The 27,806-nt window shown below is 34.5% G+C and overlaps 1 protein-coding gene across 2 annotated transcripts in view; it reads left to right on the top strand.

Moving 5' to 3' along the window:
- Lrrc7 (leucine rich repeat containing 7) overlaps positions 1-27,806 on the top strand; it is a 403,609-nt gene that overhangs the window by 241,108 nt on the left and 134,695 nt on the right. The window lies entirely within an intron of this gene.

The raw sequence follows: 27,806 nt of genomic DNA, 5'->3' as shown, positions 1-27,806 counted from the left end.
GAGGTTCATCTCCCTCCTTCTTTGTTTCTGTGTCCTGACTGATGGAAGGCAGAGGGGCAAGGGAGGCAAACTCCCTCCCCAGCCTTTTTTATAAAGTTATTAATCTACCCAGAAGAGCAGAGTCCTCATGGCTTAATCACTTCCCCAAGAGCACACTTTAATAATACCACAATCAAAATTAAATTTTAACATGAATTTTGGAAAAGACATTTAGTAAAACCCTCTCATAAATTGTTCAGTTCAACCCCGCTTGGGATTTTTTTTTAAGATTTGTGCCCATGAATGAGATTCGTATACATTATTCTTGCACACTTTAGCTTCTTCTTCGTCACCAGTTTTGGGAAATTTTCAGATTTTATCTGTTCAAATAATTGCCTTTTATGTTTGTTCTCACCACTGCTGGAATTTGAATTAACTATGAGTATGGTGTCATAAGCATTTAAGAAACACTAGCTACCTTTGTTCATTATTTTATACATTTTTCATGAAAGCATGATCGGCTAATGAGTGATTTTTAAATATTTATTTCATTTCCTTAAAGAGAGTCTTTCTGCCTCTCTGCATAAAATTATCCAGTAGTCATTATCCAGAATTTGAGAACACACGGGTAAGATCATTGTGAGAATAATTTCAACATTTCTGAACTATTTATTATGCCACTTACTAATACATCTAAATTATAGGTCACTGAAGTTCAGATTAAAGAACAAAACATGATTTTTAAAAACAAAGTGCCTAAGTGATAGCAGCAAAAATATGTCAAGAAAGTGAAAAATATTCTATGTGTAAAAAGGAAAACAGCATTCAATTTTTTAAACACAATGCAGAGATCGACTAGATTTATAAATGCAGAGAATTCATCAGGAAATGAATAGCATAATTTTAACTCACTTTCAAGACAGTGTGACAGGCAGTCTTTAAAAACATTTTATAAATTCAGTCATCCATGGATATTTTAGAAGATTTGTATTTTATACAACTTCTTTATAAAAAAAAGCTTTAAAATATTCTAGAATCAATCACCATTTAAATATTTAATAAGGCTACAGATTACAATAGGAAGAATTTTTAATCTCAATATTCAGATAGGATTTGATTTCTTTTTTTAATATTTATTCTTTAGTTGTAGTTGGACACAATATCTTTATTTATTTATTTTTATGTGGTATTGGGGATCAAACACAGGGCCTCACCTGTACTAGGCGAGCGCTGTACCACTGAGCCACAACCCCAGCCCAGGATTTGGTTTCCAAAATGGTTTTTCTCACTTGGTTTTATAAAGTCAAGTGAAAATTTCAAAGAAATAAATTAAACAGTAATTTTTTTTTTAATTTTTATTATTAGTTGTTCAAAACATTACATAGTTCTTGACATATCATATTTCATACATTTGATTCAAGTGGGTTATGAACTTCCATTTTTACCCTGTATACAGATTGCAGAATCACATCCGTTACACATCCACGTTTTTACATATTGCCATACTAGCGACTGTTGTATTCTGCTATCTTTCCTATCCTCTACTATCCCCACTCCCCTCTCCTCCCATCTTCTCTCTCTCCCCCATCTACTGTAATTCATTTCTCTCCCTTGTTTTTTTTCCCTTTCCCCTCACTTTCTCTTATATGTAATTTTGTATAACAATCTTGAAATGGAGATACTCCAAATGATCTAATTGAAAAGAAATGACAGTGGTTATATAGATAATCCGTTCAGGCTCCATAAGGAAAAGAAATGTATTTTCATAGAAATTTGACATACTTGACTACTTATGCTAGAGTTTTAACTTGTAATTGAAATTTATTAGCATTAAATTAACCTAACTTTATTAAAAGCATAGCAGTGAATTATCTCACCTACCTAGTTTGCCCCAGGTGTGCTATCTTAACTAACTAAGATGCAAATATGGATGAGGCAAGCATTATTTGCATATCCAGTAGTTTCCTTTATTAGTAACTAGAACATAGTTTTGGAAAACCTGCTCCCCAAATTTTTTCAATTATTCTTCAAGTAAAGTTTATTTAAAAAAAAAAAACATAAAATAGAATTTTCCATTACATAACTGGTTACTCTATTTTCAAGGAAAATATTTGAAAGAACCTAATTACTAACTCCTCTATTTTCCTGAATTTGTAAAACAACTAAGGCCACAGATTGTATATATGTCTCAGACATTTTTAGAAATTTTTACTTCAGTGAACTTTTCCATCACCATGATCAAAATGCACAACAAGAACAACTTAAAAGAGGAAAAGTTTATTGGGAACTCATGGTGTCAGAGGTCTCAGTCCATAGACAGCTGACTCCATTGCTCTGGGCCCAAATGAGACCACATAACATGAGGAGAGGACCCAGGGAAGGAAAGCTGCTCCACTCTGCTCATTGAAGGGTCAGAAAGCCGAAAGAGAGGAAGGAGGAAAAGCCACAGGGCAGATTCACTCTTCCAGGGCATGCCCCCAGTGACCTACCTCCTTCAACCACACTCCACAGGCCTGCAGTTACTCTCCAGATATTCCATTTGAACTCAGATGGGCTGATCAGGTTACAACTCTCATAATCTAATCATTTTACTTCTTACTACTCCTGCATTAACGTGAGCTTTGAAGGGATACTTCATGTTCAAACCATACCAGTTATTAATATATCAAGAGAAACTTGAGAACTGAAACTTATTTCTAAAGCTATTGCAGATGCATCGATTTCTGGATCAGTCAGGGGTCTGTCAAAGGATAGAAACTATATGAATTGTTTCCCAAAGAAATTTTTATTTTAAAGAATGGTTAATGGTGTACTAGAGAACTGAAAGGGCAAAAAAAAGAGATAACAAAATATCACAGAGGTAATAGCTCTGTGAAGCAGCTAACACCCCTAGGGTGGGAACAAAGAGAAGAAGGTGATTAAAGAATTATGAGAACAAGAAACTGGGGCTGTCACGAGGAGCGTCCACCAGCTGTGCTCGTATCCCAGAGAGGGCATGAAGAGGCTAATTCTAGCTGTGTAGAAAACTATGGACTAGAAACAACTGCTGTTGCTGATGTTCAGTGTCACTACAGGGTGAAGACATGTGGCCTGTGAGATGCTAAGAGGATCAGAAAGTGAACAGAAAGATAAAGTCCTTCCTCTCTCCAGTCTCCAGTCTCTCTCTAATATGTCCTATTGTCAGAGCCCAACATGGAGACACCTGTTAAAAAAGAAATGTGTTTCACCCCAGAATTACAACATACAGTGTTGAAGAGTGAACTTACATCTGAAAGGCAACAGTTCAATAACCAGAAAATGAGTATTGTATCCTAAAAATAATAGATAAATGTTTATTTTCCTGATTCAATTTGGGCGTTATTTTCTCCATAAAAATTTCCATGCATCTAGTAAAATACCCAGCTCCTGATAGGCTCTTGGTAAATGTTTTTGAGAAAATAAATGAATGAATCATTTTATTTTAAAAGGGAACAATTCAGTCAGTTTTAATCATCAGAATCATGCCATTATAAGTAGAATTTTTTTAATTCAAACTAAATGGTAATAGAGTAGAGGAAAATACTTTATCTGAAAAGCAATCATTCCACAATAAGTTGTCTTTTGAGGAATCAATCTCATTTCACTTTGCGATATACTTCCAAATTGGTTTCTTGATGAATCTTTGAAATGCAAAAATTGGAATTGTGACCAATACAATCATCATTCATACATACATAAATTTATATCCCCATAACTCTGGAATTTGAAAAGAATCCTTGATGAATCATTCAATTAAAACACACTTTCTGACTGAAAATAATTGCAGAGATATTTCTTTCAGAGGAGGACCAAATGGAGGTCACCACTTGCTCCAAAGCAGCACCTGTTGACCTAGGAATTTAACAAGTCCCTGTTGTCACACAAGGAAAAAACTGCATTTTCTTGTTTTCCAACTTTCCTTTCCTACCAATAAAATAAATTGTCTTTACATCTGTTTTCCAAAGAAGTCATTTTTCCCTCATTGCAATACCATTCAATACCATGACTGGTCACTATGAGTGAAATTAATTAGCTCCATTTATGTTTCTGCAAATGAATTTTTCTGAGAATGATATATTATCTCTATATATTTGAGGTCTCTAGTGTGCCCATCAACAGTTTCTACTAGAGAAATTAAAGGAAAAAACATGTTTCCTAATGGAACAAATAAGAGTTCAAATTTATAATCAAATCTTACAAAGAAAACAGGAGTATTATGCAATCGTGGAATAAACCCAAAAGAACATTCTTCTACTATGAATAACAGCTGTGAATTACTAAAAAAAAAAAACTAATAAAAAATTGTATTTAAAGTAAATCAGATTCAAACTTAAATCTCCCTCATTTATATGCTGAAATGTAGTATGGATGTGTTATCTAAAATTAAATTAATAGCAAAAGCTACTTTATTTCAGATTTCACAATAAACTAAAACTAAAAGAAAGCAAAACTGCTAAAGAGAAATAGCAAAATAAAAGGTAATGGGGAGTGGGTTTAATTAGTTAGGATGGGCAGGGAAGCCTCCTTCAAAAGTGACATTTTAGTAAAAACCTAAGAGTAGATGAGGGAGTGACATGTAGATGTGAAGGTAGAAGATTATTCTCTGCAGAAGGAAAAGCAAGCACATCTCCAGAGAGGGAGCAGCAGGAAGACTGGAAGGCACAGTAGACTAAGGGAGAGGACAGTAAATGAGTTAATTTGTGGACAGGGAGACTCTGTAAGATATTTTAAGGATTTAGGCTTTTTGAGTAAAATTGGAAGCTCTTTGGAAGGTTTTAAATAAATAGATCCTTGATCTGACTTTCATTACATATGTCATATTATGACATATAGGTGAGGTCATGTCACATTCAATAATTACATTATATTACCGGGATCACTTCGACTGCTGGGTTGAAAGTAAATAGAAAAAGGTTTCATGGAAAAAGGGTGTCAAGTTGGAGTCAGGGAAGCCAGTCGGAAGGTATTGCAATAATCTAGGCAAAAACAGTAGTGTCTTGGGTTGGGGTAGGAATCATAGAGAGGATAAGGAGTTGATTTCTTGGTAAATTTTAAAGATATAGCTAGAAGACCCAGTGAGATCTGAACTTTATAAATATAAAGTATGCCCTCTTTCAGAAAGTAATCAGAATTATTATTTGGGAATTCATAATTAGGAATAAAAGTGAGTGTTTATTCAGAATGAAAAAAGAAACTCAAAAAAAAGAACAAAAACAAAATATAATTTCAAAAGATGACAAGTGACATAACCATCACAAAATCCAGGCACTTAACATGATAGTACACGTATAATGCTTTCTCCTACATTTTGGTTTCATATTCTTTGACAACCTTTGCACATGACAAATATTTTGTAATATAATTTTCTGTAGAGATAAAAACAATCCAGTCTGTCATCCAACATCAACTTCATTATTCATAGTTTAGAAATTCAGCTGTATGATTTTTCACTGATACCCCTTGTAAAAATTTAGGATTGCTATCAGATTTGGGGTAACCTCCATATGTTCCATGCCTTGTTTCTCCTCCATCTGTATACATCTGGTGTCAGGAACCAGACTTGAACATGTCCTTTGTCCCCACACCTTCATGCAACAGTCAACTAGGCTCACTACTGTAGCAATAGGAGTCTTTCCAGAAACCACTTCTAAGTCAAATAACTAGCACCAAGTTAAATATGTGAAGAAATTATTTACAAACCACATAAATATATTCCACCAAATCTGTTTTAAAGGTCTTTCCATGCAACTTCCTTTCAGCCAGTACCCCAAAGTGCCTGTGGCCATTTTATCACATGCGACGTTAGAGAAATTGCAACAAGAGGGAGTCAGGATGGAAATTATAATTAAACTTCTTACTTTTATGCAGCATTTCAGGCCTAAACATATGCCTGTTACCTTCCAATTACTGAATTGTAACAAATTACCACGAATTTAGTGAATTAAAAGCAATACAGAATTACTATCTTAGAGTTCTAGAAGTCCTAAAATCAAGGTGTCATTAGGGCTTTACTCCTTCCACAGGATGTGGGGGGAAACCCATTTCCTCTCTTTGCCCAGCTTCTGGGGCAATCTGTGTTCCTTAGCTCGTGGTCCCTCCTTGCATCACTTTTTCTCTGCCTCTGTCATCACATCTTTCCTACCTTCGCTGACCCTCCTGTCTCTAATAAGCACCCTTGTGATTAAATTGGGCCCCTTCCTATAATACAAGATAATTTCTCCATCTCAATATCCTTAAAATAATTGCAACCTTTCATACTTATTTTCTGTGTAAGATAATATATTCATATGTTCTGGGGATTAAAATATGGGCATCTTTGGTAAGCCATTATTCAGTCTTCAATAATGCCTGAGAGAATTGAAACCCTAAGTCCATACAAAACCTTTCCCACAACTGTATATAGCAACGTTATTGAAAACAGGCAAACAGTGGAAACAATCCAAATGTCCACAGATGGATAAATGGATGAACATAATGTGATGTGACATCAGTAAAATGGGATAGTGTTCAGCAACAAAAATGAAGGACTGGCATGAGCTGAAACATGCACAAACCCTGAAAGCATTATCCTAACTGAAAGGAGCCAGAAACAAAAGGCCATGTATTATATGATACAGAAGGCCATTTATCCAAAATCCAGAGGTGGACAAATCCACAGTGACAGGACAAAGATTGGTGCTTGCTGGGGGATGAAGGGAGAAGAGGATAGGGAGAAGGAGTATGGATTTTGTGGGAAATGAAAGTATAGTAGAATTAGATACTGGTGATGATTGATAACTATGTGAATAGCTAAAAACAGAGTTACACTATGTAAGGATGAAGTTTATGGTATGTGAATTATATTTTCATTTTTTAAATCTTAAAATCTTACAGGAGTGTGCCAAGTAACATGTTGGTCAACAACAGACAATATATATGTTAGTGTTCTCATAAGATTATAATAGAGCTAAAAAATTTCCACTACCTAGAATTTTTACTGTACCTTTTCTGTGTTTGGATACAGATATACTTACTGTTGTGTCACAACTGCCTGCTGTGTTCAATATGATAACACACTGCACAGATTCATATCTTAGGAGCAATGAATCATATCATATAACCTAGGTGTGTACTCAGCATCCCATTTATGTTAGTGTAAGTACATGCTGTGATATTCACACGATCACCAGTGACTTGCCTCAAACATACCTCTTTTGTTAAGAAATGCGTGATCGCACTTACTTTTGTAAATTTTACAAAAACATATGGCCATTTGAATGCTTGGCCAGGCTACCTCCCAGAATTTGCAAAGCTGTTCATGTAAATAAGGAGCCTTAAATCTTAAGCTTCAGGAATTTCAAGGTAAACCTGCTTCTAGGTAGAAGCAACAGGATTTGTGGGCAGATGGGGTATCAGAAATGAAAAGGAGAGTAGTTAAGGATGACTTCAAGAATTGACACCCATGCAATCAAAAGATAAAATTTCTAGTTCTAATAAACTGTAACAGATTAACTTTGTTCCATTTTTATGTTTGTTATAGTGATAAAAGAAAAACACACACATAGCATGAGATCTACCCTATTTCTATATGTACATTACAGTATTGTTAAGAAGAAGCACAACATTTTTCAGTAGATCTTTAGAATTTTTCATCTTGCATGATTGAAACTTAATACCCATTGAACAGCGACTCCCCCACTTTCCTTTCCCCCAGACCCTGGGATCAACACTCCATTTTCTCCTATAGATTTCACTACTTTAGATACATCTTATAAGTGGAAACGTGCAGTATTTACTTTTCCATGAATGATTTTCTTCACTTACTAAAATGTCCCTGGGGATCACTCATGGTTTTTTGTTTTGTTGTTTTTTTTTGCATATGATAATATCTCCTTCCTTCTTAAGGACAATTAATATTCACTATAGGTAAAAAACACTCATTTGTTGATCCATCCGTCTGTCAATGAACATGTAGGATGTTTATCCTTTCATCCAACAATTCACATTTAGGTTGCTTCCACATCTTAGCTATTGTGAATAATGCTACAGCCAACATGGAAGGACAAATATATTTTTGAGATCCTAATTTCAGTTATTTTGGAAAAATACCCAAAGTACAATGCATGAATCATGTGATAGTTTTATTTTTAGTTTCTGTGAAATTTTCATACTGTTTTCTATAGAAGCTGTACTATTTTACACTCACCAACAATGCACAGTAGTTCTGATTTCTCCTCATCCTCATCAAAACTTGTTTTGTTTGATAATGGCTGTTCTAAGAGTTGAGAGAATGCAGCTCATTGTGATTTTGATTTGAATTTCCCTGATTATTAATGAGGTTAAGCATCTTTTCATATATTTGTTGGCCACTTCTATGTTTTCTTTGGAAAATTGTTTAAGTCCTTTACCTAATTTTTTAAATAAAAAAAAGTTTTGAATAATATTAATAGCTAAATAAAGTTTAACACAAAAGTTGAAAAAATGAAAGATGAATCATTCACCTTCACAGAAGAATTTTAAATGTATCTAAAGTTCTGAAAAAGATATAATAACACATTAATATTTGTTACATCCAATTATGTTTGTAATAGTAGGTTTTTGTTTGAAGCATTTTTATTTATTCATTTTAATAACAAATAATAATGGTATATATCTACAGGCTACAATGTGTTATTTTCATATAGTATAAATTGTAGAGTGATTAAATCAAACCAATTTACATACCCATAACTTCACATGCTTATTCTTTGTTTTGGTGAGAACATTTAAAATTATACTCTTAGCAGTTTTCAAAAATACAATGCATTATTATCAACTTTGTTACCAGGCTACACAAGAAATCACCAGAACTTATTCCTCCCATCTAATTTTAATGTTGTACTCATGAACCAACATCTCCCCATTCCTATGCCTTGCCACCTGCAGTCCCTAATAATTACCATTCTAATCTCTATGTCTGTGTTGGACTTTTTAAGATTCCTCATGTAAGTGTAAGTGCCTTTGAGATATTTTTTAGTGTCTTTTTTGTTTCAACTTAAAGCACTCCCTTCAGCATTTCTTGTAAAGCCGATCTAGTAGGGTTAACTCCCCCAGCTGAGCCACTCAAGCAGTTCCATTTCCTTTAATGGATTTTCCCCTACCCTGAACATTTACACAGGGTGCTATATATTGGCTATGGTTAATGAGGAGGTGTCCATATAAAAAAGCACATGTCATTTGAAGTCTTCAGGAAAGTGGGTGACAATACAGGGCCCTTCTTTAAATAACAGATCTGTAATTCACTGTTGTCTATCCATGATTGGATAATCCATGCTGTGACTGATGTGCCCCACTGTATTATGAATCCCTCTGGTTGAGTTTCATAGTCTACACAGATCTCCTCAATCCACCATTCCCTTGATCCAATGAGCCTAAAGTTATAGTGGCCAAAACAAGTTGTGGATGAAGAATTCCTGATGAAGTCAAGTATGTCTGTATTGATTGGGCTGACCTGAAGTCAGCTGGAACACCACCTTCTTCCCTATCTGACCCTACCATTCATGTTAGAAGCTCGTGAGAGCAGATCTTTAATGAGCAGTCTCATTTATTGAGAGATCTCTATGTAATTAGCCCTGAATGTCTAGTAATCCTTCAGTTGCTCTTTCTGGATAAACTATAGTCTATTTGCTCCCAGTCTCTGCTGTTCCAAGTGTGGAAATTCTCTTTGTTTAAATTTTCAAATTGATTATATTGCTCTTTAGATACAAAGTAGTTGTGACACGGAAAAATAAACAGGAAACAGACCATGTGCATGTACAAATACATAATATTTAATCCCACCATTATGTATAATGCTCCAATAAAAAATGTGGAAAAATGTTACAAAAGGAAACAGAGAAAATTTCCCCTACTAGTCTCCCAGAACCAGTCCCCAGAGGTAAGCACGGTTTAATGTATATCATGTCACTTATTTTTCTATGCATTACAAATGTGCACATGCATTGCATTTTTTGCACATAAGGATATATATAAACAATGTATATTTTTTATACTTTAAAAAATGTATGTATGGTTTTCTACTGTAGCCATTCCCTTTTTTATTTGGTCTATAACCTATTGGTGGACATCTATGTTGTTCCCAATATTTTGGTGTTTTAATAATGCAGTGATCAACCTATTTTTAACATATACATGCAAATGTTTGCAGCTAATGGACTCAGAGTAGACTTAGTTGATTATTGGATATGACATATATGTATTTTATTTTAGTAGATACTGTGAATTTTTCCTCCCCAAAATAGTACTAATCTACACAAATTTTTGGAGCTCATTAGAGAAACCAAGCAATTCTGAATTCCCAGAGGGACCCCTCTTGGTTTGCTCTAAGTCACAGGTGACTAACCTGAACTTTTTAAAAAATCTAATTAAATGTACTTTGTTTCTTCTGCAAAATTCACAAAGTTTATGACTTCTTTTGATTTTATCCTTTCCTGTTCACTAGAAGCAACAATTTTCCCTTTCATTAATTTTGTTCTGGTTTTGTTTTGTCATTTCAGTAGAATTTTGGGAGAGATGGAAAATAAACTCCTTTGACATCTGAGTTAATTTGCTGTTTATTCATTCACTGTACATTCATCCTATGTTTATGCAGAATTGAAGATACAAAGATTAATGAAACACCAATTTGGCTTTTAGAAATTTCTAATAAGAGTAATTAATGCAAATGAGATTGCCACAATTAACAGACAGGTAGGTAGGCAGGTAGATAATAGAATAGGAGAACTGAAGTATGGTATTTGAGGGGAAACAGGTTCAGCCTAAAGAAAAATAAATAGGAGAGAGAGATCAGCTCATGCAGCTTACAAAAAATGAAATAGAACAATAGGCGTGGAGAACCTGAGGTGACTAAGTAGGCTACAGAACAGATCATTTCATAGAATAAAGGCAGGCAAAATTAGAAAAAGAAAGTTAAGTTAGGGTACCAGAGCTGCCTTTGAACACCATGCTAAGGATTTAGTATCCACCCCATGTATGACTGACAGTCTCAAAAGTCACAAATAATCTATTGAATTTTAAATTTTGCTCTGATATGAAGGATAAATGAGTCACTTGATAATTTTTTTTGTTTTTTTAATTCAATATCTTTATTGATAACTTATTAAGTGTCTGAAACTGTGATAGGAGATAAACTAAAAAGAGTGATAATTGAAAATTTTTTATACTAATTAAGGAAAATACAGCTAGAACTAAGGTAGAAATGGAAAAAAGGAAGTAGAAAAGTATAAATAAGGGGAATTAGATAAAAGGGAGAGAATTGGATATGTTGTTTTTTTTTTGTTTCTAATTCAGATTATTTGGTATTGTTATAATTGAAATAAGATTATATATTTATATATAGCAATACCAAAATGATTTTATATATAATTTTATGTGTGTGTATGTATGTGTGTGTGTGTGTGTGTGTGTGTGTGTATATATATATATATATATATATATATATATATATATATATATACTGAATAATTGAACCAAAATACTGTTATTATGTAAGTTCCACAAGATCAGGGAATCTGTTCCCCTTGTTCTACAGTGTATCCCAGAACTCAGAACATTGCTAAACGTATGGTAAATTTTCAGGAAATATTTCTTTCTTCTCTGGATATATTTATTACATGTATTAAACCTATGAATTTATAATAAGAGTGGATTAGGGATCATGATTTTTCTTCATGTAAACTCTGGAAGCCCTCTTCAATAGCCACATTGTTGAATTTGTATAACCACTTCTTCAACTCTAAAAAATAAAAAACTTCTTCCTAAGATTTATAGCTCACAGAAGATTACAGCAATCAGTCATCGTATCTTAAATGTTCACTTGATTTTGCAGGGTGTTTGCAATTTTTTTCCATTCCAGGTGCACATTTTTATATTATGTTAATAAGATAGAAACCCAAATTTAAGAAAATATTTACAGTTAATGTAGAGACAACAAAAAAGAAGCATGCATTTGCAGTAAGGTTCCCAAGGGACTAGAAGAGCATTACTCTTGTTCAGACACCTCCAATGTCTTCACCGCATGGCCTCTGATTGTCAATAGTGACAATTTTCTCATATGCTTAAATGATGTCAGCAGAGCAGAGAAAACCCCAGTGGTGCATAGTCCTCCTGCATGTTACCGGAGGCCTCTTTTTGTGAACAAAAACGGTCTGGATCATTCAACAGAAAATTTTTGAAATCTTGCCATTTGCCAGGAATTGTCTGCAATGTATGTGACTTATAAAGAAGTATGAAGTATGCCCCTGCCTTCAGGAAATGTATGTTTGTTAAAGAGACAAGCCATGAAATGTAGTATGAAGTGTCAAATGAGTTGTTGAAGGAATAATTGCTATGTTGAAGTGTAGTACCCATCTGCCCCATTTACCTACCTAAACATTTCCCTGAACCCATGACCATAAGGAAAATCATCTTTCTCATTCTCTCCACTGAGCAGAATTTAATTGCCTGATGTCCTCCACATGTGCAGAATATCTTCCTGCTTCTATAACCCCCTCTTATACCAATTCTTCCTTCCGGTAAACTCCTGTTTTCACTCACCCTCAACTTTGTACCATAATTTGTACATCTTTCCCTTTCCTCAAGACCCAGCACAAATGCAGCACTTTCTCAAAAATTCTTGATTTTATTAACTAGAAACAATCTCTTCCCGTACTCTAAACTCCTCTATTTAGCAATCTTAGCATATGCATTACTTTTTTGCTTTATGTCATAGTTGTCCTAGTAGGGGCATGATCACAGCACACGCCCTTTCCTCTCCTTCCGCTACTGATAAGGTGAATCTTTTATCTACAGGGATCCTAAGCCATAGGAACCCAGTGAGGCTAACTTGTGATTTTAGTTCATCTAGTTGTATTGACTCTTTCCTTCTAGCTCCATCCCTGAAACCATTTCACCAACCTATTCCATTTTTTAACATGAAATAATTATAACATATTTAATTTGTATTGTGTCAACTAAGATGTGAGCTCCTTGGGGTCAGGAAATCTGTGCATTAAGTAATCCCATGACCAAGCAATGTCTGTTAAAGAGATATCCTCAGATTACCATCAATACTTGTATTTATTTTCAGGACTACTATTTTTGAAATCCTGATTCAGTAGGTTCTGTATGGAGCCTGGGAACCTGCATTTAGCCAAACTCCCCAGGTGATTTTTATCCATGGTAAATTGAAAATGCTAGCCAGTTAATAAATATTTATCTAATAAATGCTTTATTTGTTCTCTTAAATTATAAGCACCATACGGGAAGGCATATGACAACATAATCTTCATGTTTCCTCCTTTGTGTATATGGCCTAGTCATATGAATATAGTAGTTTCTCAAACACTGTACAATTGGTGCATGTTAATGGCATGATTTATGACCAAGGTAATAAGGAAAGCTTTTCCCAAGGCACAGAATTTTCTGGACCTTGAAAAATGAGCTGGAGTTGGATGGAAGTGGGGCATTATAGTCAGAGAGTGACATTATCAAAGAAAAAGAGTTGAGGAGATACAAGCATGCCCAGGGTTGATGGTTTGATTAGTTTAATAAGAGCCAAAAGTTCTGTGCCAGAGGAATGAGAGATGAGGCTGCCTCCCCATTGTATAAAATAAATGTTTGCTAGCAGAACTCTAATTTTCATTTTAATTTAATAAGAGGAAAAATAAGTGGTTTTGATATGACTAATGATCAACAAGGGATTCGTGGTACTACCTTGGCTAGCATCCACCTCCATGGCACATGTAGAAAGACAAGATTTAGTACAGAATTAACCTGCCCGAGCATCTGTTCAGAACTCCACATGAAAAAAGAAAAAAATAGACCAAAGCATATGCTACAAATTGAAGTCTGGACAATTTTTTTTCATATCATGTTGGTAAGAATTCACATTTTTAGCCAAAACTCTTATTGGCTTGTTCATGTGAACTTGAATATGAAATAAGTACAATAATAATTTTTTAAAGTTAATTTTTAAAAGCTTTCTGTTTACACTTAAATAAAAGATTAAATTCTTTCAAAAATAATAATAAGTTATATTCATAATAAAGTATATTCCTTTGGTCTCATGACAAAGCCAGCATCAGCCTATATATCTCTAATTAATTCATGCATCCACTTACTCATTCACCAGCCAGATAAATAGTTATTGGCAAAATGTTTATGATAAATTTCCACATACATGATACAAACTAAAGAAACATTCTTACATGGAAAAGGGGTTGATATGAAAATTAACATCAACAAGTTATCACTCATTCTGTCATTTCATAGCCCTTGGAATGAAAATAATTACATGACCATGCTTGCTCTCTTGTGTCACCCACACTGAGCATAGTGCTTCATATATAACGAGTGCTCAATAGGTATTTGTTGAATAAATATATTTGTTGATCATTATTTCAGGTTCTCAGGATGCAAAAGTAAAGTGGAAGCAGAAATAACTCTTCCTTCACTGACTCATCATCTTGTGAGGGAGACAAAAAATTAACCAGTGCACTCAGAAATGTAGAATTTCAGTCATGACAGGTGTTAAAAAGCTTCTGGTGGAGTCTGGCATAGCATCCAAGATTCTCCTGAAGAAGTGATGTTGCAATCTAAAGGATGAAGAGACATTAACCAGGCAGAGAGAAGGAGGAAGAGCTCAGCAGGCAGGAGAGGAGGCAGGAGGAGCGACAGGAGTACACAGTGGCTGCAAATATGAATGGAGAACTATGTAGGCAGGGTGAGCGTCTGGGAAATCAGTTTTAGAGAGTTCCAGGGCTAAAATATTAGTCGATATTGTTTAGTTAAGGAATATCTCATTTGAAATTGATGAAAAAGAAATTGGTTTGATATAACTGGTATGTTTGCAATTGACATTTTGGTTTCAGTTACAACTTTAAAACTCATTGCTCATCTGTAATATGAGAAAAATTTGCCTGATAAAATGTCAGATTTTTTTCAGTGACAAGCAAAACAATTGAGCATGTAATTTCAAATTATCTAACCTTGATCCCTATGCCAATAAATATTATAATTTTACTAACTTACACAGCATCAATTAGCCCTCAAATGGAGGTTAATAAAAGAATCAACACAGTATCATACGAATAATTTGGGTGTGCTGATGTAGAACTATATTGACAAATTAATATACCCTGGCAAACAGTTCATTCAATTATTATGAAAAACTAATATATATATATATATATATATATATATATATATATATATATATATATATATAAATTGGTGTAGATCACACGATAAAATTCATACAGAGAAAAAAAAAGCTGAGGCTTTTAAAGAGCAATTATGAAATGTGGAAACAATATCATGTTTGAAACATAACCAAAGAAACAATTGGCTTTTACAGAGTACTGGGTCAGGTAGACTAATATTATTGTCCTTAATTCTTTTACTTTTTCCTTTGGCATGTGTACTTCAAATTTTTACAATATTTAGCTCTGGCATATGTATATATACACACTAACTACTAACCTATATATACACGTTGTCTGATATCATATTATAATGATCTTTAGTTTTTCTGCACCCATGTGCATATATTACCCACAAGACAGTGCTGGGAATGAGGTTGGTGCTTGCCAAATATTTGTTAAATTTTCAGAAGTGGCTAATTAGAATATTTCCAATAAACATTATAAATTTAAATACTAATAATGAGAAGTATCATAAGTTCTTAGGTTTAGTTTATTATTATTATTTGAATAATCAGGTTTAAGGATAGATGGTACAGAATGCTATAAATTTTCTCTTACCAGCTTATTTTGTTTATGTATGATATGGAAAGCAAAACAATAAATATTCAGCAATACTCACACTAGTTGTATTCTAATCTGCTCTTTGACAATAATTGTATATAATGACAGTAACAATTACAATACACAGTGAAAATAGAAGATCTTTTCAAAAGTAATAAAACTCACTGTAATATACTCAGGAATAACAGAATACAACAAATACAAAAACTTAATAACTCAAGTTCCACTTCACCCATAAAACTCTGCATTTAAAAATATTTACATTCCTCAAAATACAGTTTGGAGCCCATTATGTATAACATGCACCATCTTATTGATCTACCTTGCATTGCTAGGCAGGGAGGTTAAGGAAGGGAAGGAGAAATATTTCTCTTTCTCTAATGGGGAAAATAAAGCACAATTGATGACACTAATCTTTTTATTTTTCATTTAACAAATATATGAAGCATTCACTGTGTATCCACTAGGCTAAATAGACAGCTAGTCTTGACTCAGTTTTAACATTTCCTGTCTACCAAAAATTGAAGACAGGATTCCTTTGGAACCCAAATATGAATAGGTTTTTATCATGACTTTGTTCTTGCCTGCCTCTGATGGTTATTTCTGCCATGAAACACATAGCCAAATGGCTTTTACCGGGAAAAATTAACAATTTTAACATAGGTTCATACTTTCATTCAATAGGTTTAAGATACTGACAGTAGATTTTTTTGCCTTCTCAGTTCTGACTTTCAGGCAGAAAATATAATTTATGCATACAGTCTGGTTTCTCATTGGATGAAATGCTTATTAATTAGCAGATTGACAACATAATTTCTCTGTTATTTTTCTGTTTCGGTAATTTTACATTATACAGTTTAATAGAGAATAAATTACCTTATATACCACATATTGACTACTGGCTTTAAAATAATTCAAATTTTGAATACAATTGAACTCACTCAGACCAGCGGCAGTCTTTTATGATTCAGAAGGTATGCCAGTTTTGCAGTACATCTTTATGACCTTCAAGGACCATTGCCAATATTTTTTGCAGCAGGCACACTGCTAAATGCCAGGGATTCAGAGAAGCAGGCTTTTCTCCAGAAGCTCACAATAGTGAGTGTACAACTAACAGCTAAAAGAGATTCAAGGTTATTGGTTTGCCAATAAAAATAATAACTTTGATTTGTTTTTCTCTCCATGATATCTCTAAATTGGAAAAGATATTTATCTGCTCAAGAAGAAACAAAACAGTTTGCAGAGGTTAACTCATGGGAATGTGTAACAAAATGTGGTGCATATAAAAGTTTATGTTTATATTTTTAACATTGCAAATGTTAAGAGAGAGGAAATAGGTAACCCATGGAAACTGTATCATTTACCTTAATCATAGTTTACATAAATGAACAAACAATATATCATTTAAGACTCTAGAATAAAATGTTCCATTGACAACTACAAATTTTCTATCTTGAAGATACTTTCAATCATAATATTTTTTAATCAGTTGGGTTTTAGTGTACATTTTGCATTTACACATTTAAAATTGTTTTTTTTCCAACCTTGTTACTCTTGACTCTTTATTGTCTGACTTCAATAACTAAGTACTAAATATGAATTATTTAGCTATATTTTAGGAATCCCAGCTACAATATGGAGGTCATAAAGATTTAACAAGAGCAGTTGTCAGTGCTGTATTGGAACCAGTTGAAAAGTGAATGGGAGATGAGCAAACAGAGGCAAATTATTTCTGCAGTGTTTCTGTGAAGAACAACATTTAATAAATGGGGAAATAGTTGTAAGGGGCTATATAGTCGGTGAAAATATTATTTCCTTTTACGATGGGACAAGCTGAGGCAATTTGTATGCTGCTGGAGATGAACAGTGGTGACAGAGATTGAAAGTGTGTGGAAAGGAAGTAACTCCAAGCCTTGAGACCCTCTAAACAAGAGATCTAGAGCTCAAATGGCCAGGAAAGGAACATAAAATTGAGGAGGGCCAGAGATTGTGAAAGATAAGCACAATAGTGTTTGGAAAACTCATAAATATATCATACTAACTGGAACTGGGGAACATGCCTGTAACACAGCAGTAGTTCCATGGCTGAGGCAGGAGGATTGCAAATTCAAAGCCAGCCTCAGCAAAGTAGCAAAACCCCGAGCAATTTAGAGAGACCCTGTCTCAAATTTTTAAAAAAATTAAAAATGGACTGGGAATTTGGATCAGAGATCAAGTGCCCCTGCGTTCAATCCCTGATACAACTATGTGTGTGTGTGTGATGTTATATATAAGTTGGGGACATATCACAATGCCCCCAACTTAACTTGAACTAAGCCACATTTCCAATGTGCCACATTATACCTGAGGAAGTATGATTAAGGGAAAGTCTATGGAGCAAAGGACAACAATCTTTAAAATAGATTCCTTTACAATTTTTTCTAACCATGTATGTGAGGAGTCTGGAGCTCAAGATTCATTACCTTTGGAGTAAATCCACTTTTGATTGTCTATTTCAGTGAATGACAGGGTAGGTTATGAGCCGGAGTAAAAGGAGGATACTCTTGACAAGGCTGAAGAACTATGAAGTAATCTCTAGAGAGTAAAAAGGCAATTTCTTGAGGAAAAAAATAAAGTTGCATGCAGTATTCAGTTCTAACTTAAGGCATTTGTCATGAATTTGAAGTGAGACCAGTCAGCCAACTTGCAATTTTCTTCAGCAAATCTTGGGGCACTTGCAGAAAAGACAGCAAGTTGCCTTCAACCAATGTTAAGTTCAGCTAACTGACAGTGATAAAAGAGTCTGTTAAATTGTGTGTGTGTGTGTGTGTGTGTGTGTGTGTGTGTGTGTATGTGCGCGCGCGCTCGTGCGTGTGCAAGAAACTGTTCATAATGCTAGACTCTTTATAATGAATCTCAGTTTAGGAAGCAAGCAAAGATAGGTGAATAGAGACATGCTAGGTTCAGCATATCAGTGATGTGTCATCTCTTATAATTCTTGTAAGAGTTCTAGGATACTGGAATAAGTTAATCAAAAGTATAGGAGGCAGTGATCAGTCAGGGGCATATTTTTTTATTTTTTAATTTGTTCTAATTAGTTATACATGACAGTAAAATGAATTTTGACACATTATATACAAATGGAGCACAACTTCTCCCTCCTCTGGCTGAATATGGTACAGAGTCACACAGGTAGTGAAATCATACACATTTATAGGGTAATAAAGTCATCTTATTCCATAATCCTTCTCATCCCTACACCCCCTTCACTCCCCTCATTCCCCTCTGCACAATCTAAAGTTCTTTTATTCTCCTTCCACCCCATTATGGATTAATATCCTCTTATCAGAGAAAACATTTGGCCTTTGGTTTTTTGGGTTTGCCTTATTTTGCTTAGCATGATATTTTCCAGCTCCGTCTATTTACCTGCAAATTCCATATTTTTATTCTTCTTTAAGGCTGAATAATATTCCATTGTATATATGTACCATATCTTCTTTATCCATTCATCTTTTGAAAGGCATCTAGGTTGGCTCCATAATTTACCTATTGTGAATTGAGCTGCTATAAATATTGATATCATACAGGGACATATTTAAAAATGAGGTTTCAAAAGTGATACTGATCATTTTGACTACAAAGTTCAAGTGTTATCTTTTGAGTGAGTTGCTGAAAAGACTGATTATGAACATAAATTGTTTATTTTCTTCAATTTAGATGGAAGTTTTGGAGCATTAGCAAGCATGAGTTACTGTAGAAGGAATTGGAGACACAGTTCCAGAAGTTTAGTCTAATGGGCAGTTTGCTGCAGTAGGGACACCAACACAGAAGGAGTTAGTACTTAACTGGATCAGGGCTTAGGTGAATGGGCTTAGAGAATGACATCTGGGAAACTGGATTGCAAGATGTAGCACGAGAAGCCTTAAAGAACTGCAAAGGGTTGAGTTTTCCTTGGGCTAATGAGTAGAGTGAAGAAAGAGGCCAAAAAGTAAGCAAGGGTCACAGGAGAGTCATTTTATATAAGTAAAGGGAATTTGGATTTTGCATTCTCTGGGTAATTGAAAGACAATTCTTCAAGCAAGAGTGATCTTACTGATCCTCTGGCTACAGTGTAGATAGAGGATGGAGAAAGGAAATGGCTGCAATCCCCCCCCCCTTATTTTCTTATTTTTAAGAAAATAAGACCAGGGCTGGGGTTGTGGCTCAGTGGTAGAGCGCACACCTACCATGTGTGAGGCACTGGGTTCAATCCTCAGCACCACATAAATAAATAAATAAACAAAATAAAGGTATCGTGTCCATCTACAACTAAAAAAAAAAAAAAAAAGTTCTTTAAAGACGAAAATAAGACCAGTTAGAATTATGAGGTGGGAATGCGTTTGTTACACAGTTGTCATTCTTAAAATTTAGATTCAGACAAGTTCACCCAAGTTTGAAATCTAAATCAAGGGCAGTACATTCATTCAAGTGGTGATCACGAAACCAGAATTACTGCCTCTGTCCCATTATCAACATTTTATAGGACCCAGCCCCAAAAACATGGATGACCAGACGTCACTCCCAGAGGATTCATCTATTTTGTTTACAACTGTTTCTCCAGTCTAGTGCCTGACAGGCACTCAATATAAACACTACTTGAACAAAATTGCTGAAGGAATTTAATTCAATCTTTAGAATATGATCACTTGCTATGGAGGCCTGTCATTCTATGGCCCCTTGCCTAAGAAAAATCATACTGTGTGTGGATCAGTTACCATTTTTTTCCCAGAATATCCCTATTATTTTGTGCTTTACTCATCATGTCTGACAAAACTTTAATATCAGGCTCTTGCTTTTCTCATGTATTTAGCTGTATGACTATGGGCACATTTGTTTGAGCCTAAATCTCCTCTGTGACATGGAGATAAAGCAAACATTCATGGAGCACTCAGCAATGTTATGGTTTAGATATGATTTGAGTGTGTCCCCCAAAGGTTCATAGATTGGAAGCTTGGTCCCCAATATGGCAGTGTTGAGGGATGATGGAACCTGTGAGAGTTGGGGCCTAGTGGGAGACAATGATGTCATTAGGGATATCACCTTTGGAAGAGAATGAGGGAATTCTCAGGACCAAAGTAGTTCCTGAAAGAATACATTGTTATAAGGGAAGAGACCCTGGATCCTTCCTTCAATACCCTTTTTTTCTGAAGCTGGTTTCCTTTCTGTTTCTCTGCCATGCTGTGACACAGCCAGTGAGACCCTGCCAGGATGCCAGCACCATGCTGCTTGAACCCTCCAGCCACCAGAATCATGGGCCAAATAAACCTATTTACTTTACAAAGTACCTAGCCTCAGGTATTTTTTAAAACAGAAATGGACTAGTACAAGCAATAATACTTGGAACCAGGCACTGTTATAAGAACTTTAAATATTTTAACATCATCATCCCAGCACGTGGGTAATGCTACTGTCATCCACCTATGACAGATGATGAACCTGAGCCAAGATGTTACCACAAGTAAGTAACAAAGCCTGGATCTGAACCCAGTCACTGAAACCATGTTCTTAAACATTATGCCTACTGCCAGTCCAATGATGGCACCTCCCTCATTGACTAGTTTTAAAGAGTCAATGACAATCATCTACATAAAATCAGATAGAAAAGTGCCTTACTGTGGTAAGTGCTCGATAGAAGTTAGCTCTTGTCATTGCTAATATTTTATCATAGGAAATTAGATCATTTCATTTGGAACATATCTAATGGAGAAAAAGTCCTTGTTCATAGGGGTGCTTATTTGTATCTACCTTCCTGTGACTTCCATGACTATTTCCAGTTCTGAACTTGGGATGAAGACAGGAGAAAACCAATGCCTCTTTCTTACAACCGTAAGATGTCCAGAGACAAGTGTCTTTGGCATCTACTCTTCCATCCTCCAATCTAGACATTCTGGGTCACTTCAGCATTTCTCCAGTGACATGATGTCCAGGTCATCTGAGTAGATCTGCTTTGTTGAGGAAACCTGTACACTTGGGAACAAGACACTATATTCCATTCATGGGCTGATGGCCACCTACAGAACAGGACACTGAGATAAAAAAAAAAAAAAAGAAAAAGAAAAAAGTTTGGGATAGCTATCTCCCAGTCTGAACACTATTCCCAGAGACCATTATAGTGTCTACCTTGTATAGAGGAAGTGATATTCCCGGAGCAAATGAATTCACTTAGGAACAAATGAATTAATTAATAGTGAGCTTACTCTTTACTTAAATTCCCAATTTTGTTCACATGTACTTTATTTATGTATTTATTTATTTATTCCTTTATTTATTTATTTGGGGGTACTATGGATTGAACCCAGGGCCACTATACCACTGAACTATATCCCCAGCCCTTTCTATTTTTTACTTTGCAATTAGTTCTTACAAAGTTGCCGAGGCTGGCCTTGAACTTGTCATCCTCTTATCTCAGCCTCTCAAGTCACGGGGATTACAGGGATATGTCACCATGCCTGACTTACATACTTCTCTTTCTGATTCTGTTCTTCTGAGGTTCATTTGGGGATATATGGCAGGTCTAACATTAGCCTTTATTAAACTTCATTTTTTAGGAGCTAACCAATCTTTTTGGATAATTTTGTGTATTAATTTTGTCATTGTATATATTGTCTCTCCTTTTCCGCATCATATCATCAAATCAAGGATTTTTTTTCCTTCTATTTCATCAATATACTCATCTGAGTATTTAAGTGGAATACATTATGCCCAAATTTATATTAAAATATTCATAAGAGCTTATGACTGAAAGTGTTTTAATTATAAGTCAATTACATTTTCTCAGCAGTGAATTTCATTATTAATTGTCACTATGAATATCTATTTATCTGTTCCACAATGACTAAAATATAAAGCATCTTTTTTCTAAATATTGCCTAAAATGGACAAATTTTTTAAAAAAATTTTAATTTTTATGAACATTTAGTAAGATCAACTTCTGAATAAAACTGAGAAACATAAAACTAATGTGAGCTGGAAATAGGCCCAGACCCTGAGGAACTAACCTTTTCATCTCCAAAGAAATTAACTGAAGAAGTTAAACAATCTCAAGGCTTGTAATACATTACAATTGAGAGAATGATAAGTAGGCGTTTCATCAAGAGCTGAAATTTTTAGTCATCCTATTTTGTGTATTAGAAAGAGAATCAGCCATGGACTCTGAAATTCATGAATAAAAGATTTCCCAGTTGTGAGAGCTAAAGGGCTAGTAATAAACCCAGGGTATTATTAAGTAAGAGACTTAAATAAGAAGGGAAGAACGTTTCTTAAGTTTCACTGAGGTCATGCTTCCTCAGTGACTTGCAAACCCTAAATGTTATTCCACAAAGTTGGAAAAAAGTAAAAAGAAATTTAAAATAATTCCTTTTAGGTATCAATGATATCAATACTTAGAAAAAAATGAAATAACTGGACTATCTTAATGAAATATCATAATTAAGTCACTTCACTAAAAATATATTTGTTAAATTTGCTCTGGCTATTTCACATATGTTGATTTGAGCAAATGCTTTCAAACTCATTTATCTGAATTTCAAATCAGGTTTCTTTCTTCCAAAATTCTGTTTCCTTTGCATAGTCTCTGAAATAACAAGTTTTTGTTATTACAAACTTACATTAACAGCAGATGTTATGTTTTTCATAGTTTCAATTTCTTTTAACCTCACTAGGAGAAATGATGTTATAGGATATAAACACTTGTGATCAAACTATATTATCCAAATTAGTGGAATAAAAGTAATACATATAGTCAAATTAGCAGAAAATCCTAAAATTGCATATCTGTAGCAATGCTTATTGGAATTTGGTACAATCATGAAAAATATTTTATATTTGTGTTAATATTGATGAAACCATTTTATTAATTCATTTTGACTGATCATAGTAAAATCACTTTTCTCTTTTACTATAGTTTAGATTGTGGCCAACTTTTTAATTATTATTCTTCAGTGAACATTTTTTCTATATTAAGATTTTTCAATATTTCAGAACTTTTTGGTAGCAAAAAGTTGGTAGTTGCTTAGAAGCAGATATGAAAGTTTTCAAGGTATGAGATTCACATTTGAAAACATTCTCCAAGAAAACTACAGCAATTTATAACTCCCAAAACAGTTTATGATAATCTTTATTTGATCTCACCTTATCCATCATTGAATATACCAAGTCACTCTTGGGTTAAATCACTAATTTTTAATGGAAATGATTGACTTTGTGATGAGATTAAGTAGCAAGAAAAAGGTAATTTATGTGTTATGTTGGCCCTAAGCCATTTAGTTGAGTTCCAAGATCCACTTTAAAATTGTCTATTGATCATGAAATGCTATTATATCCTACTCATGTTGTAGTATTTGTTTTCTTTTTAGCAAGACTGTCTATTGATCTTCTAACTATGTTTTGTCTCTTTTATTATTAGGAAGTTTCTGTAATTTCCTCTGTAGTACATTTTATTATAATATCTGGTAATACAAATATCTTTTATTTAAAAATCCAGCCTATGCCTTACTCTCTTTATTGGGCATTTGTGATCACTGGCTCCCTTCATTAATTTGGAGTTTCAGTTTTAAGCTCCAGTGTGATGTCATCTGTAGAACCAGAAGACCTGAGTAACAATCCCAGCTGCAGTTATGCAACCATCATCAAGTCGTTCTCATTTTCCTCAGGAAATGATTATCAGATTCTTCATGTAAAAAGTAGAGCTATTGCTCCCTTATGGAATGAGATATTTTGAAATAAAGGAGAAATGTAGGTTAACATCAATTATTCCTTTTCAGCTAGTCATAGATACCTTGGATCTCCAGTAGAAGCCAGTGTTAAAATTTTCAGCAGTATGATTGGGCAGCTTTGTCTACCACTTTGCCCTAAGCATGCAAAAGAGTAAGTTATACAGTGTATAAAGGGTTGTTCAAATCCTTGGAGGCCATGTAAGACCTTATATTCCTACAGCACCTCTCCTGCCCTCATACCAAGACTTCATACTTGGGACCTAGCTCATACTCCTCAGGGTTACAACTTGGATGTTGCAATTTCCTGGAATTACCATAGAAATCCTAAACTCCTAAATTCTGACCATTTATTCTAATTTCTTATCTTTTCAATTTTCTTTTTCATTCCTCTCTGACCTAAAGGAAACCTGAAGTCTTTTGTTTATTTTCTCTAAACTCTAAGTCTCCTTATGCCCCAGGAAGAAAGTCCTAATAACTATCATTGATAAAATTCTTTTGATTGCCCTTGTTTCCCCTCAAACCATTCCAATATATACCTTTTTCCCCCACTATTCTATTACACAAACCTTTTCTCCCCTCTTGATCAACGGGTTACCTTGATCCCTACTGCAGCACTAAAATTTAAGAACTTCAGATATGCTTTCCCTCAACTTCTAACCCTCCCTCCGCCACACACGCCAACCTACAGCCATGCCACTTCTGTGTTCTCTGCTATTGCTTCTATTTAAAGTAGTCCCCTTCTTGAACTATCAAACCTTTTCCCCTCTTGGAATTTACTTCATTACTTTCATTCTCTTTTATCTGTCATTCATAGGTGCCCTCTCTCCCTATCTATCTCTATCTCTCTCCTTTCTTTCTACCAGCCTTCTTTACCCTTGACCTCTCAGGTTCTTTGTAGACCCTCAACTTTTCTTTTCTCATCCAAACTTTAAAAAGAAGAAAAATTTTAAAAAATCAATAAATGGGCTGGCATCTAACTAAAAAGCTTCTTCACAGCAAAGGAAATACTCAAGAGCGTGAAGAGAGATCCTACAGAATGGGTGAAATTTTTGGCCACCTGCACCTCAGATAGGGCATTATTTTTCAGGATATACAAAGAAGTCAAACAATTTAACACCAATAAAACAAATAACCTAATCAATTAATGGGCAAAGGAAGTAAACAGACACTTTTTTAAAAAAGAAATACAAATGGTCAACAAATATATGGAAAAAAAGTTTGACATATTTTGCAATTAGAGAAATGCAAATTAAAACTACACTAAGACTCCATTTCACTCCAGTCAGAATGGCAATTAACAAGAATGCAAGTAACATAAATATTGATAAGGATGTGAAGAAAAGGAAATATTCATACTTTGCTATTGGGACTACAAATTGGTGCAACCACTGTGAAAACAATATGGAGATTTCTCAAAAATTCAGGAATGGAATCACCATTTGACCCAGTTACCCACTTTTTAGTATATATCCAAAGAAATCAGCACACTACAGTGATGCAGCCACATCAGTGTTTATACAACACAATTCACAATAGCTAAACTATGGAGCCAACATAGGTGCCCTTAGATAAAGAAATAGATAAAGAAAGTTTGGTATATATATAGACAATGGAGCATTACTCTGGAATAAAGAATGACTTTATGATATTTGTTGGTAAATGGATAGATCTGGAGACTATCATGCTAAATGAAATAAGCCAATCCCCAAAAACCAAAGGTCAAATATTCTCTCTAGTAAGTGGATGCTAACACACAACAAACAGAGGGGAGGATAACAATAGATATTCATTGGATTAAACAAAGGTGAAGGAAGAGGGAATAGGAAAAGGAAAGATAGTAGAATGAATCAGACATAACTTTCTTATGCTCATATATGAATACACCGCAGTGAATCTCACCATTGTGCACATCCAAAAAATTGGGGTCCTAATTATAAGATGTTCCCCCATACTTATATAATTATATCAAAATGGATTCTACTGCCATGTAAAACTAAAAAGAACTACAAATTTAAAAAAAAATCACACAGCTAGTAAAAAAAATAGAATATTCTACCTGTATTGTTCCCATTTATTTTCATCTTATTTATCTTAAACACTCCGTAATATAGTTAGCACTTGAAATGACTGTTACCAAGACTACCAATGGCCTGCCTGCTGTTTCCAAAACTGAGTGAATATCTTCAATCTTTTATTTGACCTTACACCTATCCCACGTATGATACTTTTGTTCAATTTCTTATTCCTCATATAGCTCTAGTCAGTGGACTCAAGTAACCCCATACTCTCCCGAACTCCATTTCTTCTTAGCTTCTCCAATAGGTCACTCCTTTTTACAGCGTTCAGGGCTTAGTGTTACCCAAAGCACCTTCCTCTGTTAACTGTACTTCTGCCTCCCTTCACATTCCCCCTCTGCATGGCTTTAGACTTCCACAAAATACCTAGTCTTATCTCCAACCAACCCAATTCCCTAAGCTTCAGATTTAATAACCAGCTGATTCCTGGACATCTCTACCTATGTATCATGATCAAGGGCTGGGATTGTGGCTCAGTGATAGAACACTTGCCTAGCACATGTGAGGCTCTGGGTTCAATCCTCAGCACCACATAAAAATAAATAAATAAAATAAAGGTATTGTGTCCAACTACAACTAAAAAATAAATATTAAAAAAAGTTAATCTGATCAAAACTGGGTTTAGTCTCTGTCATGTATCTGCTTTTGCCTGGATGTTCTGAAGAGACATGCATGACTCCCTCAACTCACCCTGTATCCAGTCACCAAGTTCTACCATTTTTATATTCTAAATGATTCCTTAATCCAACTTCTCTCTATTCCTTATTATCTCTTTCATTACCAATCCTAATCTGTTTTCATGTCTTAATTTTTTTTTCTTTTTTGTATCAATTTAGAGTTTTATTTATATTAGATATCTATAAATAAAAATGCCACTCTATCAAAATCACTTCCTATTAAAATTTTTCTAGTGATTCTCCTTCCCCCATGCAATAAACTCCTATCTTCTTAAAAAAATGAGATTTTTGTAAATCCTTGTTTTCCTTTGCTGCCTCACTTCATACTACTCACTCTGACTCAAAGTTACGTAAATCAAACTGCCTGTCCTTCTATTCACACATCATGTTATTTCTCACCACTGTGCTTCTGACTAAAATGTACTTCCTTTCCTCCCTTCTTTACTGGCCAACTCCTCATCTCAGCTCTGTGAATTCTCCCTCAGAGAATTCCTGAAGCAGATAGATTCCCTTCCTTTATGTTCCCATAATATCATATATTTACTCCTTGAGTGTTTGCTTCAG

This window comes from Callospermophilus lateralis, chromosome 7, assembly GCF_048772815.1.
Source record: "Callospermophilus lateralis isolate mCalLat2 chromosome 7, mCalLat2.hap1, whole genome shotgun sequence".
NCBI classification, from domain to species: domain Eukaryota; kingdom Metazoa; phylum Chordata; class Mammalia; order Rodentia; family Sciuridae; genus Callospermophilus; species Callospermophilus lateralis.
The sequence above is the reverse complement of the archived record's forward strand: the minus strand, read 5'-3'. Positions and strand labels throughout refer to the sequence as shown.